This window comes from Anser cygnoides, chromosome 8 (genome assembly GCF_040182565.1).
Source record: "Anser cygnoides isolate HZ-2024a breed goose chromosome 8, Taihu_goose_T2T_genome, whole genome shotgun sequence".
NCBI classification, from domain to species: Eukaryota; Metazoa; Chordata; class Aves; order Anseriformes; family Anatidae; genus Anser; species Anser cygnoides.
This window is the reverse complement of record NC_089880.1, coordinates 9,805,459-9,827,050: the sequence shown is the minus strand read 5'-3', so window position 1 is coordinate 9,827,050 and position 21,592 is coordinate 9,805,459. Positions and strand designations below refer to the sequence as shown.

Here is a 21,592-nt window from a genome sequence, read left to right as displayed (position 1 = left end):
GCCGTGCCGAAAGCACGCGCCCTGGCGATGGATTGCTTCCAAGCATAGCCCTAAGAGAAGCTTCTGCAGGACGTTGGCTGTGCATTTTCTCTTAGGCCAGCACGGGGGTGTTGATAGAAAAGCATGGTTTAACCCGTTTCTCTGATGCAATTGGTGTCTGCTTTCCAAACATCTCGCTAGGAAAATGCAATTGGCCATAAATACTTAATTGGCTGGTAACTCTGGCTTGCATTGCATAGCTAGAAATATCCCTCCCCAAATAACTGAGCATCAATCAGCTCGCAGTCAAAACAGGAGGTTTACTTTGCAAAAGGCAAGCGAGGCATCTGCAGTCAGTGCTCCTGACAGCATTGCGCCTGCTGGTAAATAAGGGCTGCAACCTATGTTTAAAAATAAGAGCTGCTGGGAGTAGTGATTTCCAGCGTGGAGTGTTTTGGGTTCCCTGCGGGATTCCTCCACCAGCGCCTGCTGGAGGATGAGCTGGTGGCAGTTAGCGGGGATGTGTGTGATCCTGCTCACTTCTCTGCCCCTCGGCCGCCTGCAAGATGTGATGCCAGGCTTTCCCCTTCCTCCTCTGCCTGTGGCTGCTGCTTGCAGCTCTCCTGTAGCCCCATCTGTCCGGGGAGAGGGTCCCAGCGCCAGCTGTGTGCACGGCGCCAGGGCTGTTCCTCAACGCCTCGACAAGCTCAGTGACCCCGAATTATCACCCAGCACCTGCTGCCCGGCCAGGCGATGCCTCAAGCTGCAGACACGGAGAGCAGGAGGGCGTTTCACGCTGCTCTTTGCCATAGCACTGCTGCAGAGCTCAGCCTGTGGGGTATTTTCTGCGTGCCTTAGGATGCGGGGAGCTGGAGCTGTGCCAGCTGTCCCGCTGGTGGCACTGCGGGGACACGGCAGCGTGGCCAGGCTGTGCCCTGTGCCCCCATGTCGGCTGTTAATTACCAGCCTCCGGCTGCTCCGGGGCACCAGTTATTGCGGGTTCCCATTTGCATTCCCCATTTTTCATCGCTGCCCTTTCGGGGGGCCAAGAAGGGCACCAAAAGGCACAGTAACCGTAAAGCTCGACTGCACCTTATTTACTTGGCATCCTTGTGTCTGCCAAAAACCAATATTAATTTTTTCTCTCAATGAAGGAAATATTCCTCCTATTAGCCATGGGGGCAGCATTTGTTCCAGAAAGCAGCTTTAGCAGGCCGTTACATCGTGCTGTAACTCATACCAGTGAGTAAGGACAAGCTCCCCACTGAATGCAGCTCCATGGCTGGGACTGGGGATGGTCACTGGGATGGCTGGGATAGGAAGGGGAGTGATTTGGTTCTGGCTGCTGGAAAGGGGGATTTTTCCTCTCATCTTTCACCTGTGCTTAATTTTTTTGAAGCAGACAGTGCATTTAAAAAAATCTCTGAATTCATTGCTGGTCCCGTGAAGCCCTGGTGCCCAGCTCCCATCCAGGCTGTCCCCAGCTCATTCAGCTTTGCTCGGTGGGAATAATTCAGTGAGTTGTACGTGTGCTTTTACAGCTGTTTCTGAAGAACTACCATGATTTAGTTCTCGAGATGAATATTATATTCACAAAATTATTGCTTTGTTAAATGTTTCCTCAAGAGCATGAAGGTTTAATGCAGTCTCGAGTGCATTTCTATGCAGGAAGTCCACGTATTTAGGAACGATGCTTTTATAGAGCTGTTATCAGGATGTAAATAACAGTGGCATTTCAACGAAGCCAATAAACTGAGGTGGGGTGTGCAGCAGCAAGGGGAGAGCATCGGCAGCGTGGCCTGGGATGGAGGCAGACACCACACCGTGCGGGGCACCAAAAGCATGGCAAAGCAGGGCGTTCCCAAAGCATGGCTTGTCCTTGTCTGACAGCTTGCGGTGAGTAAGTTGTTTGATGCCAACGTAACGTAACCCCTTGTAAGTGATTTGAAAGGCTAACATTGGGATGAAGTGAGACAAAATTATGAGACTGCCCCCTGCTTCTTCGGTACCTTCTGGCCTTCCCACCCGTGCCAAATGCCTGCTGCAGACTGCAGTTCCTAAATGGGGCCGTGCATCATATACATGTTTGTTTTGGAGAGATACAGAGCTGGAAATTAACTGGTGTCAGCCCGTCTGTCAAATGTATTGATACAGCCTCAGCTTGGCTGTTTATCAGCCCCCTGGCCGGTCTGTAGTGAATTCTGCACCGCCTCTCTGAGAGTCGCCTTCAGGACTTTCTCACGTGAAAAGATTTCGGCACTCTTGCAGCTGTATTTAATCGCTTCAGTCCCCAAAACATCCTGTGGAGGGTCTTGTTACCATCAGAAAGGGAAATCTATGGCACCTCTGCCAGAGCTGCGTGACCCGGGTGCCCTGCGGCTTTAGAAATAACCTAATAAAGGAGGAAAAGGAAATTAGAGGTCTAATGAAAAGGCTGATCTTTCCACAGGCCAGGCCCTGTGCGTTCGTCCCCGCTGCTCAGAGCATCTCTGAGCCTCACTACGCGTCAAATGAAACGGACTAATGAAATGGATTAGGATCTTAATAGCACATTTGATGAGCGAAGCTCTCACCCCCAGGCACTCGCTCATGTGTGCTAATGGGCACTGTGGGGCCAGAGCCATCCCAGCGCTGTGCGGGGCTGGTGCTGCCTGCCTGCCCCCGGCACCCCCAGCCCAGCTCGGGGGAAAAAAAGTGTTTCTGTCCAGAATGGGAAAGTACGCTTTTGTGTATAAGGGGGAAAAAGGGGGGGAAGCAAACTGGTTGTTTTGTTTCTGAAAAATATGTCCAGTCCTGCCTTAATATAAAGGACTTAGTTCTAGGGGGGGGTATGTTTTGATGTTTTGTTTTGGGTGATGGCTGGGTGATGGACCGAGGAGTCCGCAAGCAGTCGGTGCAGCCCCTGGCTGCTTCCCTGTCCTGCCCCGTGTGCTGCCCTTCCTCCGGCACCAGCCCTCGCCTCTCCTTATGGCGCTTGTCACCTAAAAGCGACGCAGAATGCCGAGCCCCTGCCTGCCTTTCACGTCAGCTGTCGCAGCCAGGTGCCTTCTGCTCGGGGCTTTTCCTTGCTCCGAGGCCTGATGAAATCTCAGAAATTCGGGTGATACCCTGCAGCCCTGGCTGGGCAGCCACTGAGGTCCGAAGTGTCCTCAGAAAATCTGGATTTAAAGTGAAACCGGAGCCCGAAGGGCCCCTCTGGGACCTGCATCTGAAGGACACGTCCCAGCCTCTGCTGGGGGTTTAGGTGCAGGTCTCTGGGGCTCGGGAGTTGTTTCAGTCGTTGGGCGCAGGGTGTGCTACACAATTAGTCATCGGGTAACGGTGCCTGATGCCACGGCTGTTTCCATGGCAATGGGAGCAGACACGGAGGAGTGTGTGTGTGTGTGTGTGTGCATCCCCACTCCATCACTGGTGGTTGTGGCCTGGGAGAAGCCCCGAGCCCTCCCGCCCAGGACGCGGTGGCACCCGGGGCCACCCTAACGCAGAAAGTCCTTGTCTTGTTGCTCCGACAGCCCCGGTCCCTGCCCCTCGCTGCCTGCTGAACGTCGCACAGGAAAACGAAGAGAACAGACCCAGAGCGGTGACATCCCTGCCGGCGGAGGGGAGCATCTCCCAGGTGTCAGTGCCAAGGGAGGGATTCCCCGAGCCCCGCAGCTGCAGCCTGTGAGCAGAGGGCTGTGACAAGCTTCTTATTAATGACAAATGTCATTAGCCGTGATGTGAAATACAAGGCCAGGTGAGTTACGGCCCAGCAAGTCTCATTTACAGCGTGCCAGCTACGTAAGCCTATTTATTCCCCTTCTCACCTAAGAGCCAGGTTAGCGTCCCTGCGTCGTGGCGAAGCGCTGCCTGCTCTGTCCCGTTCCTAAACAAAGCCCCTGCAGGAGCTGGACCAAGGGCTCCGCAATAGCTGCGTGGTCCTGGCACCCGCTGGCAGCCTGCAGCAGGGTTTGGGGACCTGCTGCACCCCCCTCACACCCCAGCCAGGTATTTGGGGCCGGGCTGCCGCCTTTCCACTCGCTGAGCATCGAGATCTAATTCATGTCGGGGGCAAATTTCGGGAGCTGGTGGAGAGCGTCTGCCGGAGAGGTGCAGTAATTGCGTAATGCAATTGCTTCGTTTGAAGCAATTAGAGCGGAGCAAAACCATGTTTTTATAAACGGGTTCAGTATTGGGAAGCGAAGCACGGCTGCATTTTGTGAGCGTGGAGTCGAAAAGCAATTTTCCTGCGTGTTGGGGGCAGCGCGGGGGTCTGGCGGGTTTGTGGTGTGGGAAAGGGGGGGAGCTTCCAGGGGGGTCTGACAAGGTTGTGGTGTGGGAAAGGGGGGGATTTCCAGCCTGCATGGGAACGAGCTCCAGGTCTGAGCCCAGCAAGAGCGACCCGCTGCCGGGGTGGGGGTGTAAGCAGAGTGGGGAGCTCATCCCACTTATCCGGCTTTGGGATTCAGGCAGTGTAATGTATCTGCTCTGCAGATCTGCAGCTAGCAGCAAGAAGAAAACCACGTAAGGATGCTCCTGCTTCTGCTGGCACTTCATTGATGGGGCCAAGGGATTCGGCACCCAGCGTGGGAAGGATGCAGGGCAGGAATCAGAGAGGACTCAGGCAGGTCCAGCTTCCCCAGAGCATCCCAACCCATACAGCCCAGCCCGACGGCTGCGGGCAGGGGCAGCCCCTGGCCGGTGGGAGCTGCGCTGGGTGCTGGGCTATAGAGGGGCTGTCAAAGCTTTTTCCAGCCAAGGAAACATCCTGGGGGGCTGTTCCGAGGTGCCCTCAGCACCAGCACAGCCTTCTCCTGCCTTCTTCAGCTCCAAGCCTGGCTTTCAGCTCGGCCTCTAACATTCAGTCTGTTGGTATCTAGCTAGAAATTAAGCCTTATTAGTCTAAACACAGCTGCATCTGCAACAGCCCACTAACCTTTTCCTCTTGAAGCTTTGCTCATGTCTTAAAAAATCCACGTTTTGCTATAAGACTGTCAGATTTAATCCTTTTTAAATATCCTTTTCCCCGGTGAGGCAGCAAGATTTCCCAAGCAGCCCTGAAACTCGCAGATAAGATTTCACTGGAATAAGACATCCAAATTAAGTGAAGCCTCTATTTAAAGCAGCCTTTTGGGGGGTATCCCACTTTGTGTTTGCCTCTAACTTTTAAGCAACTGTGGTGGTTTTTTTTTTTTGCTCAGGACAACTCCTCGTGACTTGGCCGGGCACAAGTGGAAGCTCTCAGCTCTGCTGGGCTGTGCTGGGGTGCTCCCTGCTGACGGGGACAGCGTGTCACGTTTGTAAGGTATCCCGTACACCCTGCGGAGTCCCTTGGGGTTGGGTAATGGGGCCACGTTACCCAGAGAAGCAGAGGCAGGCAGCCACATACAGCTCTCAGCTGGCAGAACTGTGAGCGAGGGGTTTGTTTTGCAAGGATAGATAGGTTTGTGTTTGTGTGGTTTTGTTTTTAATTGATTTTTATGGCCATAAAAGCGTAACTACTTGCTGCTGGTTCACTAGAGAGATGGATGCGAACGCAGTGCTGGAGGAGCCCCGACAGGTAGGGGATGTGGGTGCGTATTTCAGGGGCAGCATCACCATTAGTGGTACCAACAGCGTCCAGACTAGGGGTTTAATGGCTGCAGCTAAGCCTCCTGCAGGAACAGTTTCCTTGCTGGGATTTACCTGGCAGCAAGCTCTGCAACGCCGACGTTCCCAGAGCAGTGAGGAGGTGCAGGGAGGAGCACGAGGCACCGGGCCAGAGGTGTCGTCTTTTGCCTCGGGATGAGAAGGTGAAAGGGAGATGCTCTGCAGCCTTCTCAGGAGGGATTTCTGGGGGCAGGGGGAGGACGAGATCCAGAACCCTCGTATTCACGAGCTGGTTTGGGCTGCAGGACCACAGCAAAGCAAGCGAAAGCCCTACTTCTTCTCACCTTTAAAAGCAGGGCTGGTGAGAGCGAACTCGACTGTAAAGCACTTTGCTGTCCAAGGATGAAAATTGCTAGATGAAAGCTTTGTATATTATTTTTTGCTTCAAGTACAACTGTTATCATTTAAAGTGATCTTTAGTGGCTGCTTTTGACATCTTCTTTTCAGCCTCGCAGACTTATTTTCATTGGCCTGAAGAGTAAATCTGGCCATTTCTGAGCTGAAACAATTTTCTGCTGGGAATTGAGGCAAGGTCAGAATTAAAGCTAATGCAATATTGTTTGCGACCATTACACGGAAATGGCGTTCGGATGAAAACAAACGGAACGAGGGCCCAAGGAAACAGCAAGGAAGCCGCAGCGCACAGCCGCGATTTTTTCTCATTACGACAGCAGCGCTCCCTTTGAGCTGTCCATAAATTTAGAAATCTTTAAAAAGAGGAAGCAAGAACAAGCCAAAAAAAGAATCAATAAGAACAAGGGGAGGAAAAGCAGTGAGGGTGCGCTTGCATTGGGCTTAATGTACACCTCTAGGTAATTGCACCCTCATCGCTGCGGCTCCCGCAGGGGCCGGGGAACAGACTTCAATCAGGAACCCTCAGCTGCAACTCTTGGGGTCAAAAGGAGAAGGTTTAAAAACAAAATAAAATGTGATCAAATTGCTTCGTCTGCAGCAGGGCGGGAGCGCTCTCAGCTGCACGTTGCAGATCTGCTTTTTGATCCGCTGTGAGCCTTTCCTGCTCACGGGAGGAGCAGGGCCCGCTTTCTCTTCTCCAGCTCCATTTAAGTTCTCCTCCTTGGCAGAGCAGCATCTATACCAACGCCGGAAATTTTCTTGTTACGGTGCTTCTCATCCCAACTGCTTCCTGGCATCTTTCCCATAGACACCTTGCCCTTCCTTGCTTTCTGATTGTTTTCATATTTTAGCGGGTTAACCTTCTGGCCACATTGCCTCCTGCGCTGTTTCTTAAACACAGAGCTCTTAGCTTTCCCTTCACAATCACTTAATTATCATTTTTTTCCACCTGGTTGGTTTTGCTCATAATTTCCCCGATTTATACCACCTCTGGTGCAACATCCAGTAGCCGTATTACTGGCTGGGGCTGCCCTCTGCTCGCACTGACCATAATCGTGGTGGTCGCTGCTCCCCCAGCACTTGTCCCCCGGGCTGCTTGCTGTCACCCCCCAGCACAGCCTCCTGCCCCGGTGCTGCACGCGATGTTACGCATTTCTGCTGCAAGATTGCAAGAGGAGTGATTTATAGCTCGGGGATTTTGTGACACTTTTTTTTCTTGTTAAATCGTCTCTGTCTTATGCAAGGCGTAAAACTTCGTGTCTCCCAACAAAAAACAAACAAAAATTGCTTTTTGTCTTTTTTTTTTTTCCCTGTGGCATCTGCCAAGGCTCTTCTCTGCTGCTGCACCTTCAGCGCAGACCCAGCCCAGGAGGACCCGCTCCTCATCCCGCAGCACCACAGTAAGTTTGTTCCCTTGAGATGACTTTTCCTGCCCAATACACTCACCCTCCATCAAGGCAGGGACAGGGGAAGCCCCCAAAATTGCCTCTCCCACTTTCCCCCCTTTCCCTGGAGGCAGCAGCCGTGCCCAGAGCTCCGCAGCCCCGTGGCAGGCCGGGGTCCGTGCTGCTCCTCTCGTCTGCCAGGAGGGCTGCCAGCGGCTTGGCCACGTGGCTCAGGCTCTGCTTGCCGGCTTCTGGTTTTGCGCTATATATTTTCATTACGGGAAAGAGCTCGGGGCTAAGGATACTTAAACTGTAATAAATACATGAGTCGCTGCTGAAGACTCCCAAACACCGTGATGGAGGCGCGGGGAAGACACAATTACCTTGCAGCGTAATTGAAGCCCTCGGAGAGGTCACTTTATTTCCATACCCCTTAATTTTTTTATGACGAATGGTTCCTAATATGTGCCTGACAGAAACGCTCGCACGCTGCTGCTGAGAGAGAATATGAGCAAAGGGGAGGGAAAGGCAATCCCAGCGTGAGGCATCGCCGATGCCCCCTTGCCGGGCACTTGGCAGGGGGCTGCCCCTGCCAGCGATGCTCCTGCAGGCTTGCAGGCCACGGCTTGCTGCTTGCACATCAGCTGCTGGCCTGGGACAGCCACGAGGACCCTGATGTCACCACCCAAGGGGACACCAGCCCCTGTGGGTGCAGACGTTGCCTGACCTGGGCGCAGCGAGCCCTGGGAGCTGGGCGAGGGCGCGAGCTGCTGCCCGTCGGCCGCGTTAACTCTTCACAGTTCCAAGTTCTTCAGTTTTGAGATGGAGCTGAGCATCTGGACAGAAGGGGCTGACAGCTCCATTTTTCAGAAATTTATTGTCCCTGATTACTCGTATGACCTGCTTTGGTTGCAGGCTTTTATCTGTGCCTGCTGCTCGTTGCGCTGTAAATCTCTGTCCAGGCGTCGAGGCTCGTGGGGTACCGTGTAATTTGGCTCTGTGTATTCATTAGTGCTTTCTGATACCGCAGTAAAACCTTTTTGCATAAAAGCGGCTATTCATTCTCCTGCGGAGAGCGTAAAAGACGACCAATGTTACCCATAAAATTAGCGCTGTATTTCGGCAGCGAGTGTCTCCGCGGGAAGCAGCAGCAGCGCTGCCAGGCCAGCTGCCCGCCGCATTAGCAGTGCCCCCGTCCAGGCAGAAAGCAGAGTCCCGGGTGTGCCCGGGGCCACCGGAGGGGACAAGGACTCCAGCAGCAGGATGCTCGTGTGCTGTCCTCCAGCTTTTGTGCCCTCCAGAAAGCCCAAGAGACGCTCCGAGGACCTTGGTGGGGAATCAAGGAGTGCCTGCAAACCGCAGCAGCTTTCCCCGTGCATCCCTGCTGCTGCAGTGGGGCCACAGGACCCCCCCAGGATCCGGCGGTGCCTGGCTGTGCCCACGGGGCTGCTGCCACCGTCAGCCCCTGGGCTGCTCCCCAGCCACCATCAGGCATGCAGGGAGGGTTCCCGCCGGAGGATGTAATTCCATTCCCACCCGCTCCCTGGAGGAATGAGAGTTAAACAATGAAAAGATTGATTTTCCAATGAATGCCAATTTGTTTTCGAAGCGGAATATCAAATTACGGAGGGGTTGGAGAGGGGGAACGCGGCACGGAGCGAGAGGGGACTTGTTTTAAATGGGCAAACAATTAATTCCCAGGTTCATTACAACAACGGTGAGCGAGGGTACGTGAAACAGTGAGCGCATTTAATTTGGAGCCCGGCGTTTCCCCTGATGAGTTCAGGAGCTTCAATATGCTCTTGCCACCGGTGAAGCTTCCCTTCCCCGACACGATTTAATTACCTCCTCCTTGCTCCAGGAAATGGCTGGCAGTGACGTGAGGCTGGCAACTCGAAGCAGCGCTCCCCAGATCTCCTCCTCCGCCCTGCCCCGAGTGCTGCTGAAGCAGGACCAGCCCGTCCCCTGCACTCCCAGCTCGTCTCCCTGGCTGCGCACGGGCTCACCCTCGCGCCCCAGGGGTGTGTTCCAGGTAACTGCCTAACGAGTGGCCAAGGGAAGCAGGGCAGATGCAACACCACAGCCTGCAGGAGGCCTCCCCTGCATCCTTGTGCATCCCCAGCGTGACTGTTTGGGGGGTGCACAGGGTGCAGCACCCTTCCTGCAAAGCCCTGGTGCTGCTTTCAGCCCAGGCATCCCAGCCTCAGTGTGCACAGGATCCCGAGCCTCCCTGCTGAGAGCCTCGCTTTAGGCTCTTTCTCCCAAAAGTCAGCTCCAAAGAGAGCTGTCAGCAGCGCCGACGTGATAACAGACTTTGTTGGCAGTGCTGGTAAACAAGCGCCTTGGAAACCTCGGCTGAAAATAGAGTTGTGGCTGTCTCCTGCTCTCCCGGGGAGCGCGGAGCATCCCCCAGCTGAAGCCCTCTCCGAGAAGTCCCCAGATAGCTCGGGGTGCTGCTGGAGCTGCAGACGAGACGTGGGCGTTCGGGAAGGGGTTGATGGCTTGGAGCCTCCCCCTGGGTCCCCAGCGGGGAAGCACGCGAGGCAGCCCTCAGCCGAGCCTGCGATAACCTGCCCACGTCTTTTAGGACAGATGATACGTTTTATGGGCTGCCATAAAAGCAGAAGGAAACTCGCACAAATCAGGCAAAACTGCCGTTTCCCCAGAATGAGCCTTTCTTCTCTGAGCAGCGGAGCAGGAGGGGACCCCGGCGGTGCTGGGGAACGTGCCCAAGCACACAGCCCCAAACGGGGCACCCGTGGCAGTCCCAGCACGGTGTCTGTCCTGGGAAACACAGCTCTGCTTGGTGGAGCACGGAGGTGAGTGCTGCTGATCCCAGGGGAGACCTGCTGGAGCAGGCTGGGCTGCTCTGGTTTCCTACCAGCACGTCCCTGCCCTGCAAACAGCCCCTCCGCTTCCAGACAGCCCCTCCTCTTAAATGGGGATTTCATGGCCACAGTAAGAGGACAGAAGCACAGTGATTTGGGGCTGGAAATTACCTGGGATTTGGGGGAAGAGTGGCGTTCGAAATTATTTGGTTTTGCTGCAAAGCAAATGGTGGAATTGTGGACCTGGCCCCCAGGTGCTCGCCCTGGCCCTGCCCCATTATGTTCGAGCCCCGCCGGCGTGCTGAAACCCTCGGATCGGAGCCCAGTAAAATATGATTCAGCAAGAGTATTAAGGTATTCTTTAGGTATGAAATTTATGGTGTGTAATTAAGATGGCAATAATGAGAGGTTATTCAATAATTCACGCCGCCTTATGAATTATTTGGTACGTGCTTAACTTCGGGGCTGATGTGTTACTTAGCAGCGAGTGCCCCCAGAGCCCTTCCAGGGCATCCTGCGGGTGCTGCTGGCGCTGGAGCCCCCTCCTCACGCCCTGCTGTCCCCAGGGGCTGCAGCAGGGACCTGTCCGTCCTGCCAGGCTCAGCACCCGGGGAAAGCACAGCCCTGGGGACCCACGGGTGCTGCCCACCGGTGCCGCCTCCTGCCTGCAGCCTGGGCACGTCCATCCCCGCCAGGTCAGTCCGTGCTCAGCCCTATTCTGTCTGATGCTGCTTTTCCAGAAAATGCTGACATTAGCCAGACTGTATCCGACTGCTTGTCTCACTGCAGCGTTTTGTCTGGCCTGGTGGGAAGCCGTGCCAAGGCCCATCTCCTCCAGAGCGGGGCTTGAGCACCGTGTTAGCATCATCACCGATTACAGACCCAGTGATGGCATTTTCTCATGCCCCATTTGCACCATGCACAGGCTTTCCCTGCAGGCTGAACCTCAGATCCCAGCTCTGTGCCCCTTGGGCCGATGCGTGAGGCCCCGATGTCGCAGGTAAGCCGCTGAAGCGCACCGCTGGCCACCCTAGCGCGTGCTTTTCTCCGCCGGCATTACCATTCTCATCACATTTCCTGCCGTTTGCTGCTCTGCTTCTAATTGCTGCTCATCTAGTTGGAGATTCACACCTTCCTACTGAGCGTAGCTGCAGCACTTGGGGGATATTTATAATGCTTGCTGCCTGCCTTCCTCCCTAGCCCTTGCTCCACGGCGGCTCCCCTCGCCCCTCTCCACGGCGAGCCCCGGCTGCTGCTGCTGCACCTTTACCCCCTTGGCTGTCCCGTGGGCCTGGAACCTCAGCATCGCCAGCTGCAGCCTTCCAGCACCTGCCCGCAGCTCCACAGAGGTATTTTTTGTGGCTGGAGCCGTTTCCATCTCTCTCTCTCTCTCTCCCCTTACACTTATTATTCATCTGCTGGATTTCAGCGCACGGCCCTCTGCTTAAATGGGCTGGGCACCCTGAGGCTTTGGCTTTCTAGCAATTACAGTGCCATTTGGTTTCCTTTTTAGTCACATCGCTGCACGTGTAACTGGCTTTCTGAGTCCCATTGGGGACTGTAGGTCACTTACAAGAGAGTAGAAACAGTCGGTCCTGGCTTGCTCCATCCTCTTGCGCCTCTTTCTCTAAAACCTCTTTTCCCTCTGTTCTCCTTCCTCGCTTTCCTCGGCTCTGCTCAATTAGTGAGCAGCCTCAGCTCCTGAAATATTCCGCTCTGTTATCTGATGCAATATTGACGTGTAGTGCCTGGGAGTAACTCCCTAAAAACCAACAGAAGCATTGATTTTCAATATTCAGGAGTACATTTTCTGGTGATCTCTGCGTCCGAGGGAGTGCAAAGGGCAATGCGTCTGCGAGGGGGAGGCAGGGGCTGAATGCACGGGGCAGCACTGCGCTCTCCCCACAGTTGCCCTTTCTCTGTGGTGGTGCAGCATGAAGTTGCAATAAGCTTTTCCGAGCTAATAAATGGAGAGGGTTTGCTTTTCCTTCCCCCCCCTCCGCACAACATCTGAAAGATGCTTTCTGCAGTATCCCGTTGTTCCCTTCCTACAGAATTTATGTCTCAGTGACTGTAATAAATTGCAATGGAAATATTGTTCTGTATTTCCAGGGACTAATCAAGCGTGAATGTGCAGCAGCAAAAAACTGGGGGAGCTGCTTAGGGGAGTAAATCTCATGGGAGGACAGAGCTGCGTGGCCTGGAGCTGCCCCGTCCCCGTGCCTGCCCCAACCCTGCAGCAGAGCCCGGCCAGGAGAAACCAGCACTTGGGAGCACCAGGCACTGGCCACAGGGCAAGAAAGGCAGCATCTCTATCTGGCTTATAGCCATTTATTTCTTGGAGCTGGCTGCAGTTCAGGTCTGGCACATAGCGTGTGATGTCCCACGGAGGGTCTGCGACCAGGGTGCTGATGCCAGCACCGCGATGGACGGATGTGGCCAGGAACGTGCGTCAGTGCTGATCGCTGTTCCCTTGGCAGCCCCTCGGGTCCCGCGCCATAAGCAGCTTCACCATGCCCTGGGGAGGGAGCAGCGGTGCAACGTGCCACGTCAAGATCATGCTCGTGCACTGCGTATTTCTCACCATGAATTTCAGGAGAGCACACCCACCAGCAGTGCTCCCTTTGAGCACCATGGCCCGGCTCATGCACAATGTGGCCGTGGCGAGGAGCAGGGGCGCACAGATTTGGGCTCAGCTGGCCAAGCTGCTCTGGTGGCTCCTGAGCTCCTCGGTCTGCCCAGGACACGGGGTTCTGAATTCTTCCCTCTTACCACGCATCCCCTTATTTATCCTCTCGTGAGTACACGCTCTTATTTATACATGCAGATAAACGCCAGGCAATGGCCCGCTGCTTTGCGAAAAATCCCATCATGCCCATTTTAACTGAGTTAGTGCCTGCTAAGTAATTTTCAGGAGATAGGCTTAAGACTGTTTCACATCTCTCTTTTTGAGAAATACAGCACTTTCCTGGACCACGGCAAATTGTCTTCCCTCCAGCTTCCCCTTTGCCACAGGGAATGAATTTCAGAGCTTTTTTTTTTTGGCTCATTATTCTAAGCATTTCCCGTTAGGTGTCTGATTAGCGCTTCACAGCCCGTGTTGTGCTATAATATCTGCCTCTGACGTGTGCTGCGGCAGCCAGAAGAGAAATCCATCGCATTTCAGATTGAGATAAGGGTTTAATCTGATCCGCTCTCGGGAAAGGAAGAGCTGCCAGCCCCTGGTGGCAGCGCGCGAGGCGGAGGCGCCGCTGGCTCCTGCAGACATCCCCGGAGAAGTGACCCGCTCCCGAAAGCAAGCGCTGCAAGGCATTTGGTCTGTCCTCCTCAATGCCATTTTTCAAGCTATCTCTAAGCCAGTGATGAGCCCCAGGAGCAGGCGCTGTGCCATTAAAGAGAAATCGAAGCTCCCCCTGGCTTTGCCCAGGGCGCGCTGCGTAACGTGGAGATGGGGGAACCTTGCAGAAGAAATGCTTCTGAGGTCTTCTGAAAGCAGGATCCTTCCGTGCTGGTCCAACAGCCACCCAGCCACAAAGCTGGGAAAGATAAAGCGAATGGGAAGTGAGGTGGGAGATGGGCAGAGCTTTATTTTCTCTCTAACACCCCAGGGGGGTGCCCAAAGCCCCGCAGCTCTGGGCCGTGCTCCCAGATCTGGAGCTGGGCATTGCTCAGAGCCCCAGCACCACTCGCTCCTCGCAGCTGCCTTAGCAAGAGGTTTTTACCTCCAGCTATGCCCTGGCTTTAAAGAGCTGTTGAAATTTGCCTTTAAAGCCCCAGCTGATGGAACAGCTTGCCAGGAGAGGTGGTGGTGCCTCTAAGGGTCAATTGCTCTCCCTGCGTACAAACATTAGGGCATCCTGCCCTTAATCTTTTTTATGGCTCTGCCTGCTAGATTTAAGAGCCCTGTATATAAACAAGCCCTTAAATAAATAGACCTGGAAGTATAATCTCCTCACGTAGATTCTTACAGAATTGTGTTCAAGCCATCTCAATCTTCGGACAAACTAAATGGATTGAGCCCATTAGGTTTCTCCCCGTAAAGTGGCTTTTAGAGCTGACCCTTCCCTGAGCTCTCCAGGTTTCCCTACCCGTGCTTTTAGCTGCGCAGGCACCTCAGCAAGTGCCAACGCTGGCCCGGGGCTCTGCTTAGCTTTTTCCTTTTTCTTCATCCAAGGAGCTCATCAGTCCGGTTGTGTATGGCATTAAGCTGCTCGTGAGCACTCATAATTCCTCTGTGTCCTGACAGCGTCTTCATCTGCATCTGCAGAGCACTTTGGAAGAATTACACTGTGTGCGCTACCTGGCTGGTCGTTACAGTGCTGGATCATGAACGAAAGCCTGCATGATCGATGACCTGCTGAATCAGCGGGGGGGGTATTTTTAGAGACCCAAAGCTCTAGGACAATTTTTGGGGGCTACTTACTCTCACCTCAGCACAAGCTGGAAGCTGTGGGCTGCTTATCCCTGGCCAGGACAAGGTGTTGCTTCCACCCGTAGTGGTTTTCACATTGGAGAAGTTGTAGCCGAGCCCCAGCTGGACAAGGGGCCAGGCATGTGATTTATGACGGAGCTGCAGTTCGTTGTGCCTCCAGCTGGCAGCTCCATAACAGACATAACTCATCTGTCTGTCCTCGGGCTGCTGGGAGAGCCAGACAAACAGGGAGAGGTTGCACAGGGAGGAAATGAGCATAGGTGTCGGGGCAAAACCCCCCAGAGGCACTCCACCAGATCAGGAGGAAGGGAGCCCAGAGCTCTGGGGGTGCTGGGAAGGGCTCGTTTCCTTCGAGGCTGTTCCTCGGGAAGCTTTACTTGGATTTTCTTTCTGTGCTGCATCCATCCGTCCTTTCCAACACCCATCTGGCAGTTGCACCTGCAGCAGTGAGGTTGCACAAGCCTTCTTCTCTGAGCTGACCTGGAGCTCTTGGCTCTCCCTGCATGTCCTGTGCTCGGTGTCTTGGTGGCATCTGCTGGACTCACTGCATTTTTCCCACGTCTTCCTTGTGCTGCTCATTTTCCGTGTGCACCCAGGTCAGAAATCCTTGTTCTGCTCCTCTCCGAGCCTCACAGCCATTAGCCCAGGCCTGGGCTGTAGATAAAAGGCTTCCCTGAGGGGCTGGCTGCTGCTGCTGCTCCTCAGGTGTTGGTGTGCCTCCTCGTGCTCGAGCCAATATCAATATTCAGCCACGGCTACGGGGAGGAAAATCATTACAGCGCACCAGTTCCTCCTCTCTTCTACTTAGTGAGGAAAAAATCATTCGGGCAGCAGGTTTGGGAGTAGCCTATCGTGTACTTTTAGGCAGAGACATCAGCCGTGTCCTTGCCACGATGAGAACTGTCCCGAGCGTCCCGGGCAGGTGGCCGAAGCAAGGACCTCCTGGCTAAACGCTCCAGCAGTGGCCTCGGAGCAGCGCCTGTCCCTGCTGCAGGTGCTCTTTCGGCAGGAAACGAAGCCACCAGGGCTCCTGTTCCTGACTGCCCCAGCCCAGGCTCCGTCCCCAGCCTCCGTTCCCTTGCTGCTCCCCCTCAGCCGTTTCTTCCTCCCCAGGGATACAGCACCCACCCGTCCCCCCGGTGCTACCTCACCTCCCAGCACCTGCACGTCGCCCCCCTTCCCAGCCGGCCTGCTGGGCTGGAAGGAGAGGGGAAGCGTCTGCTGGGTCCCAGGGGGCCAGCTGAGCATTCGTGTGTTGGCCTGTGTGCAAACCGAAAGTCATCGTTAGCCTAATTCATTAAGCCGTTAATGGTGCTAAAGCATGTAAAGTGCATTAAAAGCCTCTTTTTAAGCAGCAAATTCATCCCCTGGCTTTAGGGTCAGTGAAAATTGATACGCGTGGCATTTGTGCTGCTGTGGGATTTAAGAGCTCTCGCACGGTGCGGGCCAGTGCTGCCCTCGCCTCCCTTGAGGAGATATTGTCCATACTTCATATTTTACACGAATTAATACCGTTTTGGCCATCCTCGATAAATAAACGGCCCTGTGTCGAGGGAGTCATATGGAAAAAAATAAAAGATTTACTCTGGTGGGAATAATATCTCCCTGAGCTTCCTCTGGCACCCCTCTGTCCTGTGGCAGGCTCTCTGCCGGGCTGCTCAGCCACCGAAGGACCTCAGCCCCTTTTCTCACCTCTGGGATTTGAAGGAACATGATGTTACAACTTCTGCTCAAGGGACGCGGGGGGCTTTGGCACTTTTCTCGCGCAGGCGCGGTGGCGGAGGTGTGTGGCGGGGGGGTTTCGATGCGCCGCGCGTCCCCGCTGGAGCCGAGGGCTGCTCGCTGTGAGACAGGGGATGGCTTCGTTGCCTCCCGAAAAAGGCCTAGAGGGTTCTCCCAGCAACACGGAGAGCTTCTGAGCAAACCTGGCGGAAACACTTGGTGCACAACTTGGCTGGCAGGAGTGACCTTGTTTTCGCGAAACAGGCACGGGGAGGGGCTGCTGGCGTCCCCAGAAATTCCTCGCTCATCTCTCCCACAGCACTGTTCTCAACTGGCACTTGTGGGAAACAAAACATTCGCACAAACGCCCTTGAGAGCTGGAAGCACGCGTGCTGAGTGGGGACAACTGCTCCGAGCCGCATCTGGAGCAGGAGAGCACGGCTGGGGGCTCCCGAGGGAGCAGGATGCCCCAAAATGATAACCGACCCCCCAGGCTCTGCCCCAGCACCCCAGCTCATCCCCGCAGCCTCCGTGCCTTCCCGCAAACCCTCCTGCACCCCACGCAGGAAGGCAGGGACGTGCACCCCACAGCGTGTATGTAGCTTGCCGTCACTATTTCGGGCTCTCTGCACACCCTAGCAGCTGTCTCCCTTTCAATTACTCATTTGCCATTCTGAGAACACGCGCTGCAAAGGAAGAGGCATCATTTTTGCTAACACAGAAGGTCAGGGGATGGGAAGAATTCACTTCTCTGAGGTAAGAGCCAAAAAAGTGTATTCAACATTGACGTGAACTCCAGGGCTTTAAAGTAATGCAGGAGCAAGCCAAGTGAATTTACTGTATCTTGGTATAATATAAGGCAATCAACAGCAATAGAAAAGTATCTTAAAACTGGATATTGATTTTTCTGCCCAAGAGAACCTGTGTCAGCGGTTTCCCAGCTGCAGCCCCGTGCTCGGGTGGTGCAGGCACGGGCAGCAGTGATGCTCGGCGGGGTCTGGAGTCACCCCGCTGCCTTCCATAGTGCTTAGGTCTGTGTAGAGCAGGAGAAATGAGGCAGAGCTGCTTCAAAAGCATCAGAAGCAGAGGTCCCATACCGTCAGCACGGAAACATCATTTTAAATGAAGAACCACTGTATGGCAGGGTCCCCGGCTGATTTCTAATTTATAATCCCCTGGAAATGCTGCAAATGCTGTTCCTTTGGAGAAATCTCCCTTGCAAGCCCCAGGCCAGCACCCATGCACACACAGAGGCATGACCGTGAGCACCCCCAGCCACGCAGAGGAGGCACGAGCAGCACACGGGGCCTGGCACAGAGCACAGGCATCCGAGAGTGAGTCCAGTCCCACTGCTGCCTGTAATTGTCCGTGAAGTTTTGTTTCTGATTAATTGAGCTGTGCACAGTTGTTACCCCCAGGACTGTGATGCTGAGGGCCAGCTTTTAAGCATGCACCAAGTGGAGGGCAGCAAGGATGCCCGATGTGCTGCTCCCAAACCATTTATTACCTTCGTACCAGTGCAAAAGAGCACTTAATTGTGGTTGCTGTTTTGGGAAATCAGGGTTAGGACCGGCAGACCAGCAGAAAATGAGGAGGGATTCTTCCCTTCGGGCAGTAACCTCTGAGAGCAGCTGGGCTGCTCTGCTCTTCCTGGGATTTGCTACCAAGGCCGTTAAACAAAGCAGAGCTGGGCTGCACCGTGCCACCCGCCTGTCCCTCCCGCCCGGGGAAATGCCTGTCCTCCTTGCAGGTTTTCAGGCTTACTGAGTGGCAGGGGCCTTTCTCTAGGCAGTGGGAGACGTAATTAGTTGGCAAGACATAATTAACAGCAGGAGACAGGTCCTTGGTTTATCAGTCCATTGGTCAGAAAGTGAAATTTTCAGGTTTCCAGCAGGCTGACAGCAGGAGCGGACAGCTTTTTCCAGCACCGCTCTTTCTGGTCTTCCAGGTGCTATACCACGAGCCACTAAGCACGGATAAAGACGAGCACCGGTAGGAGAGTTCAACCTAAGAGCACAGAACCCGGACCCAGTGCAGCAGTAACACCACCAAGGTACCTCAGAAGAGCAGGGGACGTTGGAGGGAAGACTCAGATTTTGCTTTTACATTTCTCCTTACTCAAGGATATGAAACCTGGGGGCAGGATGTCACTCAAAGCACGCTCCCATGGGCAGCGGGACTGTACTTCAGCTTCTGCAGGTCTCAACACAAAATTTAGTAGCAGACAGTTGTGTGCGCTCACCCAAGCCACCATGTACCGGGTAAATATACTCATTTTGCTATTGCCTTGCTAACAACCAACCTGTGCCATCCTTGCTCCGTGTTACAAGGCTCTCAAGCCCCCGCAGCACTGCGCTGTCACTGCAGGTCACTCAGGACAACACAACAAGTTAAAAAAAACCATCAGCGGAGGTTTTTCACCGGCTGTCCCTGCAGTGCGGGGCAGCCCCTGCTCCTGTGCAGCACCGTGCCCTGCTGGCCCCGAGCAGCCCCCAGCCTGGCCGCTAATGAGCGGCCCCAGGGCTAACGAAGCCCTGCGCCTCTCCCCTGATCCTGGAGGCAAATTATTCAGGCTGCTGAGGCTGCCTGGGGAACTTTATTTTTAGAGGATCCTCTGAATTATGCATGAAAGCCAGGGGGAGAAGGTGGCATTTATTAGGAAATTACCACGAGGGGCTGCAGCAGCCCCTTAACGCGGGTGCAGGGGGGTCCGTGGGGCACCTGCGCGGAGCACAGGAGCTGCGGGAGAGGGTTGCTGCAGGTTCCCCCCGCAAAGCCCTGCCGGCCCCGCAGCTGGCAGCGAGCCCAGCTGAAAGCCGGGGAAGTTCAGAGGGAGCTGGAGCTGTAAAGGGTGGGGGCTTCCCAGGGCACCCAGGTGCTCAGGGTGTTCAGGCTGCCCCTGCTCCTTGACGTGGGAGCAGAGCGCGGCTGGGGAGCGCGGCCAGCATCCTCCACCTCTCTGCTCTCCCAGGGAAATGGCCAGGCGGGTGAGCTTGCTGCAAGCCAGGGGCTGTTTTGGGTTTGTTTGTTTTCCTCCAGCCAAACTACTGGGGGAAGTCCCTCCCCTCCGACTTGCTTTCTCTAGGCCTCCTGCCCTGCCTTTTGCACCGAGGCAGGAAACTTCCCAGAGGGGGGTCCGAGAGGTGACTCCCGGCTCCGTGCCGGGCAGCTCGGGCAGCAGCGAGGGGCTTGGGAGCAGCTGGGGGTGGAGGGGAGCATCCATGGGTCCCGCACCAGCCCCGCCGGGGAGCTGCGGGCAGGCCCTCAGCAGGGCGCAGCGGGCGCAGGGCAGCGGGAGAGGGGCCGGGGGGCTCGGACGGGGCTGGTGGTGGAATAAGTAAACACGTTGCTAGCAGACACCAAGCTTGGGCTCCGTAATTCATGAGGGCTCCGCAACGAGGTGAATAATTTAGGGGTGCGGGAGGCAGGGGGAGAAGCGGGTAGGAGGCTGCGGAGCCCCCCCGGCCAGCCCCAGGGGTGCCACGGAGCCAGGACGGGGCTGGGGGAGCCCCGCAGCCAAAACCTGCCTCCCCTTCCCAGCGGGGCACAGCTTCCCCCCGGCCTGCAAACCAGCACCCGGCCTCGTACGGACGGGGAGAGGAGCTGGGGCTTCTCCCTGCCTCACCCGAGCCCCAGGACACCGGCTGCCATGCGGCCAGTGTGCTCCCAACAGGCTGAGGAAGCGCAGATCTCCTCCTGGGGGCCTTCTCCATCTCAAACTCACCTAAACGATGGTGCGTTTGGCAAAGGGTTTTCTCTCCCTCCCAAAATGTTATGGCTTCTAAGTCATAATTTTAAACAGAAGCGATCCTGGAAGGCTCCAGTGATCCGTTCGAAATGTTTCATTTGGAAATCAAGCTACATTTAAATGAGGATGGTAAGTACCGGAGGACAAAACCGATGTGTTTTCGTTGGAGTTGCGCTGAGTGCTTCGCTCAATGCAACATAAGGATTTTTTAAAAAAAAGAAAACAAAACACACTCCAGTCACTGAACCAGGAAGAATTTATTTATTTATTTTCCCTCTCATCACAGCTCGACTCAAAATACATCTCTGTGAATAAGTTTAGGGCGGTAACCTGGCTGGTAACACATGCATGTCCGGATGCTCCCCTGAATATGGGTGCAACGGCTTTGTCCGAGGCTTTACCCAGCCCGTGGTCCAGTTCTCCCACCCGTGCAGGTAATCCCACAACCAGACAGGCTCACATCGGGCTGCCCTGCTCCTTAAGGCACCAGCCCCGGGAGGGTGGAGCGGTTTGTCTCCCCTGGGGAAGCAGAGGTGCAAGGCTGCCTGTCCCAGGGGGTCTCGGCGCTGCCTGCAGAAGCACGCCGACACCCTCCCTGACCACAGGCAGCAAGAAAAGGATGCCAAAGGTAGGAGGAAAAGAAAAGTCTTCCCTCGTGCCCTTTAAGAAAGCCTGGTGCATCGAGCGTGCTGGGAAGAGCCCTGATAACTGGGTAAGACCTGGTGCTCATTAGCATTCAAGAGAAGCAGCGCTGTTTGGAACTGCCTCGGTGTGCCACGAGCCAGAAACAATTGGAAGCAAACAAGCAGAGTTTGATTTGCTCCGAAATGAAATGGACTTTGGCTGGGGACGGCTTCCCAAAGTGTCTGGTACTACCCGAGCGGTGAAGCCAAACAAGCGAGCTGTTCACCGAGCAACGAACAATATTTTTTTGGCGCTATCACTTTGCCATCAGCAGAGACTTTGGGAACACAGGAGGGTCAAGTGTTGTTTCCAAAGCCACCGGGCGTGCGATGGGAAGGAGGATCTCTGCCTCCTGCAGCCCGAGCCGTGCAGGGCCCTGGGAAATGGCTGAAATACGGAGAAATGAGGTACTCGGAGCCTGGCAAACAAGCCGGTGACCTGAGGGGGTTTCAGTACCCAAGAAGCCAATTCTTCCCTATCTGCAGTGTTATATCCTTCCACCACAGCCCTGATGAAGTGCTGGGCCCCAAAGATCTGACCTTTTCCTCACAGCACAGCTTTGGGGCTAGAACTGCGAGAAGCTCCTTGCAGGAGACCGGGCGCAAATTAAACACAACAAGAATTGATGTGCTTTGGGACCCAGGGAGGCCGGGAAGGGCCGTGGCAGTAATTGTGATGTGCTGGGCACCACGAGCAGCAGGGCTGCGAGCATCGCCGAGCCGCCGGAGGTTTTTGGGCAGGGAAATAGATCAGCTCACCGTCTCCAAAAGGACAAAGATCAGCTGATCTCAACATCCCTTTCTTGCACACAGTGCATGGTTGTAAGACACAG

At 55.0% G+C, this 21,592-nt stretch overlaps 1 protein-coding gene across 1 annotated transcript in view; it reads left to right on the top strand.

The window, feature by feature from the left end:
• The first annotated feature begins 3,527 nt into the window (after window positions 1–3,527).
• Window positions 3,528–21,592, top strand: part of LOC106041627 (transmembrane protein 121) — a 51,690-nt gene continuing 33,625 nt past the window's right edge. The window contains exons 1-4 of the mRNA XM_067001363.1: window positions 3,528–3,715; window positions 5,160–5,263; window positions 7,289–7,361; window positions 9,208–9,378. The gene's annotated coding sequence lies outside the window, so the exon portion shown is untranslated. The remainder of the gene's footprint in view (window positions 3,716–5,159; window positions 5,264–7,288; window positions 7,362–9,207; window positions 9,379–21,592) is intronic.